This window comes from Perca fluviatilis, chromosome 4 (genome assembly GCF_010015445.1).
Source record: "Perca fluviatilis chromosome 4, GENO_Pfluv_1.0, whole genome shotgun sequence".
In the NCBI taxonomy this organism is placed as follows: domain Eukaryota; kingdom Metazoa; phylum Chordata; class Actinopteri; order Perciformes; family Percidae; genus Perca; species Perca fluviatilis.
In genome coordinates this window covers 2,023,839-2,036,731 of record NC_053115.1, presented here as the reverse complement: position 1 = coordinate 2,036,731, position 12,893 = coordinate 2,023,839, and the positions used below count along the sequence as shown (strand labels likewise).

The window sequence follows — 12,893 nt, the reverse complement described above, 5'->3', positions numbered from 1 at the left end:
GGTACACCCCCCCCTACACATAACTATTACATATGACTACACATGGTACACCCCCCTACACATAACTATTACATATGACTACACATGGTACACCCCTACACATAACTATTACATATGATACACATGGTACTCCCCCTACTCATAACTATTACATATGATACACATGGTACTCCCCCCTACTCATAACTATTACATATGACTACACATGGTACACCCTTACACATAACTATTACATATGACTACACATGGTACACCCCCCTACACATAACTATTACATATGACACACATGGTACTCCCAACATAATATTACATATACTACACATGGTACACCCCTACTAATATTAATGACTACACATGGTCACCCCCACACATACTATTATATGTAACATGTAACCCCCTACCTAAATCATTACACAACTAGTACATTGACACACATGGTAACCCCTACTCATAACTATTACATATGACTACACACAGTACACCCCCCTACACATAACTATTACATATGACTACACACAGTACACCCCCCTACACATAACTAGTACATATGACTACACACAGTACACCCCCCTACACATAACTATTACATATGACTACACATGGTACTCCCCCTACTCATAACTATTACATAAGACTACACATGGTACACCCCCCTACACATAACTATTACATATGATACACATGGTACACCCCCTACACATAACTATTACATATGATACACATGGTACACCCCCTACACATAACTATTACATATGATACACATGGTACTCCCCCTACACATAACTATTACATATGATACACATGGTACACCCCCCCTACACATAACTATTACATATGATACACATGGTACACCCCCCTACACATAACTATTACATATGATACACATGGTACACCCCCCTACACATAACTATTACATATGACTACACATGGTACACCCCCCTACACATAACTATTACATATGATACACATGGTACACCCCCCTACACATAACTATTACATATGATACACATGGTACTCCCCCCTACACATAACTATTACATAAGACTACACATGGTACACCCCCCTACACATAACTAGTACATATGACTACACATGGTACTCCCCCTACACATAACTATTACATAAGACTACACATGGTACTCCCCCCTACACATAACTAGTACATATGACTACACATGGTACTCCCCACACATAACTATTACATAAGATACACATGGTAACCCCCCCTACACATAACTATTACATATGATACACATGGTACACCCCCCCTACACATAACTATTACATATGATACACATGGTACACCCCCCCTACACATAACTATTACATATGATAACATGGTACTCCCCTACACATAACTATTACATATGACTACACATGGTACACCCACTCACAATATTACATATAACACATGGTAATCCTACACATAACTATTACATATGATACACATAGTACACCCCCTACACATAACTATTACATATGATACACATGGTACACCCCCTACACATAACTATTACATATGACTACACATGGTACACCCCCCTACACATAACTATTACATATGATACACATGGTACACCCCTACACATAACTATTACATAAGACTAACATGGTACACCCCCTACACATAACTAGTACATATGATACACAGGTACACCCCCCACACAAACTATTACATATGACTACACATGGTACCCCTACACATAACTATTAATATGACTACACATGGTACACCCCTACACATAACAGTACATATGACACATGGTACTCTACACATAACTATACATATGACTACACAGGTACCCTACACTAACTATTACATATACTACACAGGTACACCCCACTAAACTATTAATAAAAACACTACACTATAACTAACTATAACATGGTACCCCTAAAATCTAACTACACAAGTACACCACATAACTATCAAATAACCTAACAAAAACCCACACAACTAACAATAACATGTACTCTACACATAACATAAAACATGGTACTCTACACTACAAACAGGTACCACAAAACTACACACAACCCCACAACAACAAAAAACTACACAGAACACACAAACTATCATTAACATGACCCACCAAAATATAAACTACACAGTCACCCCCACACAATATACATACACAGTACTACTACACATAACTACAATGATACACATGGTACCCCTACACATAACTATACATATTACACATGGTACTCTACACTAATATAATTACACAGTACCCCTACCATAAATATTAACATAAACTACACATGGTACCCCACACAACTATAATATGACTACACATGGTACCTAAAAACATTACCCACACAAACTATTATATTAACATGGTACTCTACAAAACTATTACATAAACAACAGGTACCCCTACAATAACTAACAATACAGGTAATCCACACAACTATACATACACATGGTACCTACTCATAACTAAATATATACACAGGTAACCCCTACACAAACTATTAATAAGATACACAGGTACCCCTACACAAACTATTATTACACATGGTACAACCCAACATAACAAACAACATGGTAACTAACAATAACTAACAACCAGGATAAAAAAATACACAGAACCCCCTACATAAATACATAAGACTACACATGGTACCCCCTACACATAACTATTACATATGACTACACATGGTACCCTACTCATAACTATTACATAAGACTACACATGGTACTCCCCCTACACATAACTATTACATAAGACTACACATGGTACTCCCCCCTACACATAACTAGTACATATGACTACACATGGTACTCCCCCCTACACATAACTAGTACATATGACTACACATGGTACTCCCCCCTACACATAACTATTACATATGACTACACATGGTACTCCCCTACACATAACTATTACATATAAGACTACACAGGTACACCCCTACACATAACTATTACATATGACTACACATGGTACTCCCCCCTACACATAACTATTACATAAGACTACACATGGTACTCCCCCTACACATAACTATTACATAAGACTACACATGGTACTCCCCCTACTCATAACTATTACATAAGACTACACATGGTACACCCCCTACACATAACTAGTACATATGACTACACATGGTACACCCCCCTACACATAACTATTACATAAGACTACACATGGTACTCCCCCTACACATAACTATTACATAAGACTACACATGGTACACCCCCCTACACATAACTATTACATATGACTACACATGGTACACCCCCTACACATAACTATTACATATGACTACACATGGTACACCCCCTACACATAACTATTACATATGACTACACATGGTACACCCCTACACATAACTATTACATATGACTACACATGGTACTCCCCCTACTCATAACTATTACATAAGACTACACATGGTACACCCCCCTACACATAACTATTACATATGACTACCCAACAAACCTCTCGGTACATGTGCGCCTGCTCTACCCACCGATCCAACCCGGCCACGCACAAATAACATGTATTTCTGACATGAAATGAAAAACCTTTTTAACAGTGTAATCAAAAGAAAGTGGGGCTGTTTGACTCTTTAAGGTGCATTTAGTTTGTAGCTTATTGTTTTCTTTGTAATCATTGGCGGTCGCGTAATTACATCACTTCATAACGTTCCCATGACAACAGGGGCAAATGGCTGCTCTTGTGTGAAGTAAACTCAACATTTTTCAACTTTCTGCTAAGATATATTACGGGACTTTTTTGCAACGAAAATTCGGGGATTATGAAATCATGCAAGCTCCACATATTTTGCGTGGAAATCGGCAATTTATGCGGCGAAAGTGCGGCTTATTTGAAAAAATTTGCCCCCCCCCTGCATAAATATGCGGACTTTGGCTGATTATGCGTTGAATTATGCGATCGCATAATCGCGTTTTTCTGGAGGGACTGTATATAGTTTTTTGCGTCTTTTAATAGTTTTTATTTGTACGCATGCTGTGTTGTTAAATGTCCGAAAATCATAATCAGTTTAAAGGGTGTATGAAAACAATTAGTTGTGTTTTTTGCATTTTCTGTCCCTGTATTATGTATTTTCATGAGTATTTTATTATATTATTATTTTGTAATGCAGTATATATTTGTGTTTTATAAAAAGCCAGTTATGTAAAGCTATACATTCTACAATATGTGTTTTTAACAAATATTATAGGGCTATGCATCACTTAAACTCAATAAAAACTAAATAATCTCCCATACACACCACAGAACAATGCTCCAGATTAAGGTATGGATACCCGACCCGAGGCCGACGGTACACGACGGGCCGGGCCGGGTTCGGACAGATATTTAGAAATTATGGTCTTTTAAGAGAGCTCAGTGTGTGTGTGTGTGTGTGTGTGTGTGTGTGTGTGTGTGTGTGTGTGTGTGTGTGTGTGTGTGTGTGTGTGTGTGTGTGTGTGTGTGTGTGTGTGAGTGTGTGAGGTAAGTGGGCAGAAGAGAGATAGCCTAGAGAAAGAGGAAGCATGCGTGTTGTAGATCATGCAACCGTAGCAGAGTTAGTGGTTATTCCTGTTCTAACGAGGGTCCTGGAGGTAACCAGTCTCTCCTGGTGTTCTGATCACGGTCGGAAACGAAGCGATCAGGAAAGGTTAACCCATTGAACATGTTAACAGCTGATTAACGTGCGCTTGTTGCCCCGTGTGCGCTGATGCGCTCATCTGTTGACATTTCTGAATGCCTTCCTACAGTTGCTTAATAAAAGCTTTCCACAAACGTAGCCTACATGTGTCATTAGTGTGAGGGAAAAAAATTAGATTTTAACTGTGTCGGGCTCGGACACAAATTTCTTAATGCATGTTGAGCTCGGGCCGGGTTCGGTCAGAAAAATTCAGCCTGATCCGGACTCTACTCCAGATCTTTATGTGGATAATACTCATGCGTGGCAAAACCTTCCTTTTTTCTTTAGACAGACCAGAAAAGATCAGACTCAGGAATCTGAGAAGTTTTCTCCGTCAGTTATCTGGTCAGCAAGGCAACTTTAAAGTAAAGATCGTAAACCTCTGGCAGGTTTGCAGCGAGACTTCAGCCCGACAGTAGTTTTTACATCTGTCATCTTACATCTGGGGCTGCTCCACACTAGAGCTTAGATCAGGCCCAAAAAATCAAGCCCGATCCTACCCGAGTCTCTGCACATTGTGTCTGAGCCCGGCCCGGCCCGACATATTAAGCCCGAGCCCGATTTAAACAAATTTTTTAATATGTGGGCCGTTATAACTGACGTTCTCAACTACTATTCAGAGTTGTTTGAACTGCAGAAATCTGTGTTAAGGGGTATGCTTGGAGAAGTAACAAAAGAGGACGTTGAAGGCTGACTATCATCTTTTCTGCCACAGCGAGCCTGCTTCATGTGTCTGTTCATCGTCCCCGTGTTTTTTGCCGTCATAGGCAAGCAGCGTGCCGCACTTAAAGGGGTGATAGAATGCAAAACTGATTTTACCTTGTCCTAGTGTAATAATGACAGTTTAGTGGGTAACTAGGACATACATAGAACCTCTAAATCCCATCGACACCTCTTTTCTCTGCAAATCTCACTATTTGAAACTGCCTCTGAAAACGGGCAAATCTCAACGAGCCCCATAGTTGACGTCAACTATGCGGCTCCTCCTCATTTGGCTCTAGTCTGTGTTTGTCACACCCCAACATTTGCATAGGCTACACAACTGAACTGAGATCAGTTAGTCTTCTGACTCTAGGTCGTGCAGATCTCAGAAATTGTATACATTGTTCATATGCTATTTTACCATTCAATTCACTTCTGAGACTTTTTTATGCGAGAAATCAACTACGTAGAGGTCAAATATGGGCCGTTTTACGAAAATTGATGTCTAATTGCAAATTTTGTCCGACTGTGTGTCGGAGTTCAGCAGCCTGTGCTGCCTGTGTAGCTGCCTCGCCGCCTGGCCTGCCTTCCTCCACAGACCCCGGCCTGCTGTGAGGTAGATGGAGCTCAGTCACGTCTGGCAGCCCACAGCACTCCATACCCGCGCAAAGTCACCGTTTTGGGCTAATGGACTACAAAACGCCGCTGATCTGACAGAGCTCCAGGGCCTGCAGCTATCCTCTTCCTGATAGCTAAATGCCCGGTGTATGTGAGTGAAAGCGCGGTCAGCAAGCTTGTTACGCCAGCAATCTCTTACCACAGGTTCCAGTTAATCTTTTAATGTGTGTAATTATAATGTGTTGAGTTATTTAAACAAACGATTGGGGAAATAAACGCTGCTTATCCGTGAGTCTCATTGATAGAGCCTGCGGCTGGATGGAGCTCTATCAATGAGAGCTAGCTAGCCTCCTGTTAGAATTCCTCTGAAATTCACAAATATTAATTAACTTGAAATCGGAACACCGTTGTTAGCTTTATAAGACCCTTAGGTAGATGTTGTATACGTGGCGTGACGAAATTCAAACTGTAAATATACTCGAATTACGACCAAAAATGAAGCTAACTAGCCGCAATCTGTACACATAGGATTGCAGGGACAGTCGCAGCTAACGAAACCCTTACAGTTCACAAATATTCATTGACTTGAAATCGGACACCGTTGTTAGCTTTATAAGACATTTAGGTAGATGTTGTATAGCTAAGTGGCGTGACATGTGTGTAACATTTGGTAAGAGATTGCTGGTGTAACAAGCTCGCTGACCGCGCTCTCACACACGGGCCATTTAGCTAGCAGGAAGAGGGGAGATGCAGGCCCTGGAGCTCTGTCAGGGCAGCGGCGTTTGGTAGCTAGTCCATTAGCCCAAACGGTGACTTTATGCGGGTATGAGGTGCTGTGGGCTGCAGGCCGGGGTCTGTGGAGGAAGGCAGGCCGGGCGGCGAGCTAGCAACACAGGCAGCTGAACTCCGACACAAAGTTTTACCAAATTTGCAATTAGCCATCCATTTTCGTGAAACGGCCCATATTTGAGCTTTATATAGTTGATTTATCGCATAAAAAAGACTCAGAAGTGAATTTGGTAAGGAAACATTGCAGTGTCTACAATATGAGATTCTGTCGCGTGCATTGGGGATTCGCTCAACCAATCAGCACGCGACCTCTAATGCGTGTGTATGGTGATTCGCTCAACCAAGCAGCGCGCAGCTCATCTAAATATTCATGACCATACCATATTTGGAAGAAAAGCTCTTGTTACAAATAGGGCCAAAACACAGGGATGCATAAGGGCCAATAAAATATCAATCAGGCCATTTTCAGCCCAACCAATGTTACATACCCCATTAGGAGACCATAAGGAACAGTGTGAAATACCCTATAGAATCATTCTATCACCCCTTTAATGCACTCGACAACGCCAACACATGTTGTCACTGCCCACGACTTGTTCCATACCTCCAACTTTTTGTAGCTGCTGCTACAGCCCAGCAGGCCCGGTGTGGTGCTCCACCATACAGCCCAGCAGGCCCGGTGTGGTGCTCCACCATACAGCCCAGCAGGCCCGGTGTGATGCTCCACCATACAGCCCAGCAGGCCCGGTGTGATGCGGGCGAGTGGAGGAGACGCTGAGCCTGACTATGGCATAGCTTTCTTCCCACCCAATTAGGCTAATAAAGTAATGATTAAAAAATCACAGATGCTTGATCAAGGGCCCGGTCCGGCCCGAGGATAGTGGAGGAAAATAGTTTTGGCTCGGGCAGAGAATCTAAACTCTTCTCGGACACTGCTCGCCTTTCATCTGTTAGTGCTTACACAGGAAGACATAAATGATCCTAAACCGCAAAGTATTTGGGAAAAGGCCGTTTCCTTCTATAATCCCTTCAGCTTTCCATGTTGAAAAATAAGTATATTAAACATTTCCTGATACTGCCTTGTAATTTAAACACTTTTTTTAGGCCAAGGACCCCTTAGCTCAGTTGTGGGGACCTATGTGTCAAAGATAGGTCCCGTGGGCCAGAACTGGCCCGCCAAAGGGTCCAATCAGGCCTACTGAATGACTTTGCAAAGTGTGAAAATTGCAGAGAAGTCATTAATTTCTATTACAAATTTACCACTTTAGTCTCAGAGAATATCCAAGTTCTTTTAAGTAAATTTACAATTTTAATCTTAGAAATTCTGAGTTCTTTCTCTGAATATTACCCCTCTCTCCCGGGTCTGTATCATTATTATTTTTCCTACAATGGCCTGAGAACAGTAACAGAAGCAACTTGCGTTTGCCAACATCCAGCTGACAAGAAACTCTGTGGCAGATCAAGTTTCTGATCTTTCTGGAGTGGTTTACTGGTCTGGCCCACTTGAGATCAAATAAGGGGGATGTGGCCCATGAACTGAAATGAGTTTGACAACCCTGCCTTAGCTGAAATAGTATGTATGTTCCCTGTGTACAGCAGTAGTAGTAGTAGTGTAGTAGTGTGTGTGTGTGTGTGTGTGTGTGTGTGTGTGTGTGTGTGTGTGTGTGTGTGTGTGTGTGTGTGTGTGTGTGTGTGTGTGCATGTGCACGTACTATATGCCACCACTGCCTAAGTATGTCCCACATGGGCATACCCCAGTCAAAACAAAAGGCCACCACTGACACACACAGACAGACACACACAGACAAACAGACAGACACACATACACACACACACACACACACACACAGACAAAGTCAGGGATCAGGGTCTTGTATCACTAACACAAATAAAATAAAGCCCAAATTATTACAAAAGCTGCTGCATGAAAACACACACTAAGCAGGATACTACAGTGCATGAAAATGCATCCAATTTTCTGCAATCTGATTATTTAGATTAATTTGGCTTCTACAGTGCATGTCAACGGACTGATACACTCAGAGTGCTGTTCAAAAGATCATGCTTCACCGTATGCTTGGAGCAGTACAAAACTACTAGAGCAACGGGGGCTCAACACCAGAGACAGAATGAAAAACACAGAAAATCTCAAGCATTACGGCTCATGATCACAGCAAAGGATGCCACTAAGGACACTCCTTAGTGTACTGTCCTTTATGTACTTTCTACAGCAGAAAGAGTGAGCAGCAGTACGTGTTTCCCATCTGGACATAGTTGAAAGTTCAGAGGAAGATCACATATATCTCTGATGCTCCGAATCATGTTAGCTTGATGCCGAATTTGAAATCAAGGCTTAAGTTGCCTTTTTTGTTGGAATCAGAATCAACTAACAACGGAAACTTTGAACAGATTTTGTTTGGTCATCCGAGTGTGTTAATCCTTGTGTTGTCTTCCCGTCGACAACTTTTTGTTTTTCTGGCTCCAAATTTTAAATTAAAACTTTTGGGTCATCTTTTTTGACACTTTTGTCACTTTTTTCCAAGTTTTTTCTGCACTTTTTTGACATTTTTGTCACTTATTTAATGTTCTTTTATCTTTATTTTTTTTTTTAAATGCTATAAAATGAAATAAAATACCCAAATTCAATAAAAGTAGTGAACTTATTATTTACTTGACTTGTGAAGAGCGTTGTATGGAACCATATTTAGACAATTTGGTTAAAAGAAATCTAAATTTCTGATATAGAAACTTTGTGAAAATGGGTCAAATTTGCCCCGAGGAAACAGGAGGGATAATAACAGATAAGCCGGAGGAGGGAAGTCAGCTTGATGGTTGATTGAAGTCCTCCCTTTTTTGTCTTCAATCAACCATCAAGTTGCTGATTGAAATGACCTCGTTTACCGTTTCCCCAGCATTTCTCTACCACAGCTTCCCCGCAAGCACCAACAATACAATGAAATACAGGTTTGTTATGTTTCACTAAGCCCTATTAATACTGTCATGTATTACAGTTTAACTATATATATTTACAGTTACTGCTTTATAACGTGTTAAAGCTAAATCCTTAATTATCCTAACATTGTTATTTTTGTATAATTACAACAAAGATTATACGAGTTACAACAACAAGAATGCAGAAGTCATTATGTACTAGAATGTTAAGGCATACCCTATCTCACAATGTTAATGCAAGGTGAATTAAATCAGTCGGGGAACTCATTTTTGGGGCTTTTCTGCCTTTAATTAGACAGGACAGCTAGGTGAGAAAGAGGGAAGGGGGAGAAGACAAGGAGGAAATCATCACAGGTCAGATTTGAACCCTAGACCTCAGCGTCGAGGCATAAACCTCTCAGTATATGTGCGCCTGCTCTACCCACTGAGCCAACCCGGCTACAGGGGACCTAATTTTTTTTTATTATTACGACACCACATGAATGCAGCACAAACGTCCTATCTCGAAATGTTTCTGAAAGTGAAAAAGTATTTGTGTTTCCGCTGCGTGATTGTGATTCGCTCCAAAGTCAAAACAAATCAAAACAAGTCCTTGGCTCAAGGACGCGACAAAATCATATCGCTCGTGGGTTTATGTTGATGCACATTTTTCTTTTGACCTTTTTCTAACCCTTGTGTTGTCTTCCTGTCAACCTGCAACTTTTAATTTTGCAACGTTTAATTTTTCTGGGTCAAAATTTTAAATTAAACCTTTTTTTTTGGTCGTAACTATAGCAATATATATAGTATCTATAACAATAATATATAGTAACTATAGTCTTAATTTGTTTTACACTTTTGTCACTTTTCCTGATGTTTTTGTCACGTTTTCTTTCAACATTTCTCACTTTTCCCGGCGTTTTTTAAGCTTTTACGACGTTTTTGTCACTTTTTTCGATGTCTTTGTCTATTTCTTCTGCATTTATTTGAACTTTTTGTTTTTTTCCCACGTTTTTGAAGCTTTTTTTCACGACATTTTGGTCACTTTTTTCAACGTTCTTTTATAAAAAAAGGTTTTTCAAATGCTATAAAATTGAATAAATTACCCAAATTCAATGAAAGTAGTGAACTGATCATTTATTTTACTTGTGAAGAGCGTTGTAGTGAACCATCCACTTGACCTTTTTTTTGTTTGAAAGAAACCCAAATTTATGAAAATGGGTCAGATTAGACCCAAGGACACCAGGAGGGTTAACACATTTTTATAGTTCATTGTCACAAATGTTTAATCTCATGAGCAAGATGTCAGAAAATCTTTTGTGCAGTGTTCACTTTAACGCATTAAAATCAAAATAACAATCTTTTATTCTGACTGGTTTTCAAGAGCAGTTTCACATTATTTAACAAAAGCTATTATTACAGAAATACTTTCATTGGATCTGAAGCACATAAGAAAAGACCTGTGTTTATCCAGAATAAAATAGTTAAAGTGAAACACACTATTTGTATTGCCTTTTATACAGAGTTTCTGTAAGAACTTTGGCTGCAGAGATGAATAAAAAGCACCGTAACATTTGATTGCCGTTTTTAAATATTATAAATATATTTATGGCATTAAAAGTACACTTTGAGTACAATATTAAAGACTAAATACAACATCTAGAATAACAAGATGCAGCTAAAATTCCGCTGAGTCCTATAAATTAAGTTTAAATTAAGTTTTTAACACTTTTATGGCTTCATTTTGACGAGGCTGCTGACACGTGGATCCTTCAGACTGCTGATAACAGACCGAGGTGGTGCAGTCGATAGACGGAGCCCTGACAGCGTCGGTGCTGTGCTTCAAACAGAATCAGGAACAATATGTTCATATTTTCTGCACATGTTGTAAATGTAAATACACGTAAAGACGTAAATAAATGAACTCCCTTCAACTGGGATTTACTGCAGAAGTTTGTGTAAACCGTTCCGGATCGTCCTCGTTCCAGCCGTCTTCTCAGCGACTAAGCATAAAAACGCTCAAAGCCACATTGGACACATTGAACAGAAACGCTACATTTTGGCTTATCAGTGTCTGATTTGTTCATTCGTCCATGATTTTTTTTATTCTAATCGTCTAATGTGCGTTGCAACTCACTGCACTTTCCAGGCCACAGCTTGGGAAATCCTTTCAAAGCAGCTGGCACACAGGGGAAAATTGTTGAGATATTTTTTAAAGTTCACAGAGGACGATTTCCACTTAACTCAAATTTTGTTCTCTGACATCCGAGATTAAGGCATGAGGACCGTAAAATAAGGGAGTTTGGGAAATTCCCCAGACATGCTACAAGTGCTTTAGCCCTCAGACGTCTATGTGATGCACTTTCCTCGCCGTGCATTTCCATCACTCAAATGATTTCCTGGAACTGTTTGAACTTGACCACATAGATCAAAATGTCTTTTTTGCCTTACCTGTGGTTTCCGGGTCAGCTGTCTGTCAGTCTGTCACGCTCTCAGTTTCTCGTTTCTATAGTGAGCGCCTCTCTTTTCGCCCACCTTTTTCTTTTCTCGCCACACGTCTTTATTTCTCTGCCTCTTTTGTCCGCAAGTCACAACTCTCTTTTCCTGTAGTCGCTCCCTTTTTCCCCACTTCACCTCTGATTTTGTGTTTTTTCTCTTCTTCTTTTTTTTTTTACCTCTCTCTATTCCCCTTGTCTCTGGTTCTCTCTCTCTCTTTCTCCAAACCTCCTTTTATCCCCCACTCCTCTGTTTCTCTTTTTTCTTTCCCTCTGCTTAAGTAGCAGTACCTTGCCCTGCTGCTGATAATGAAGACATACTGGGAGGTTTGCACTGGAGGCGGGACCAGCACTGCAGTGGGTTGGGGAATGGGAAAGGTCAAATATGCAGAAGATGGACTGATAAATGTGAACCAGACCCTACTGTGAAGTCTTGTTTCTGGTTGGTATTACCACTGGAGCCCATATCAGAGGACGACATCGGCCTTTGAGGAAAATCCTTCCTTTCACCTGTTAGATCTGTCCGTGATGTCCAGTTATTTTGTGACTGTTCTTTTCTATTCACTTTCCCTCAACCTGCCTTGGTTACTTATAGTTCTGTTTATGATTATGTTTCCCAGAATGCCATTCTGGGCATCCAGCATCTGCTGTGTCCCAATTCCAGACAACACAGTCTAGCTCTAAGCAGGTGTTGCA

General features: G+C 40.4%; 1 protein-coding gene across 1 annotated transcript in view; it reads right to left on the bottom strand.

Moving 5' to 3' along the window:
- Nucleotides 1-12,508, bottom strand: part of asip1 (agouti signaling protein 1) — a 27,920-nt gene extending 15,412 nt beyond the window's left edge. The window contains exon 1 of the mRNA XM_039796539.1: nucleotides 12,154-12,508. The gene's annotated coding sequence lies outside the window, so the exon portion shown is untranslated. The remainder of the gene's footprint in view (nucleotides 1-12,153) is intronic.
- Nucleotides 12,509-12,893: the final 385 nt, after the last annotated feature.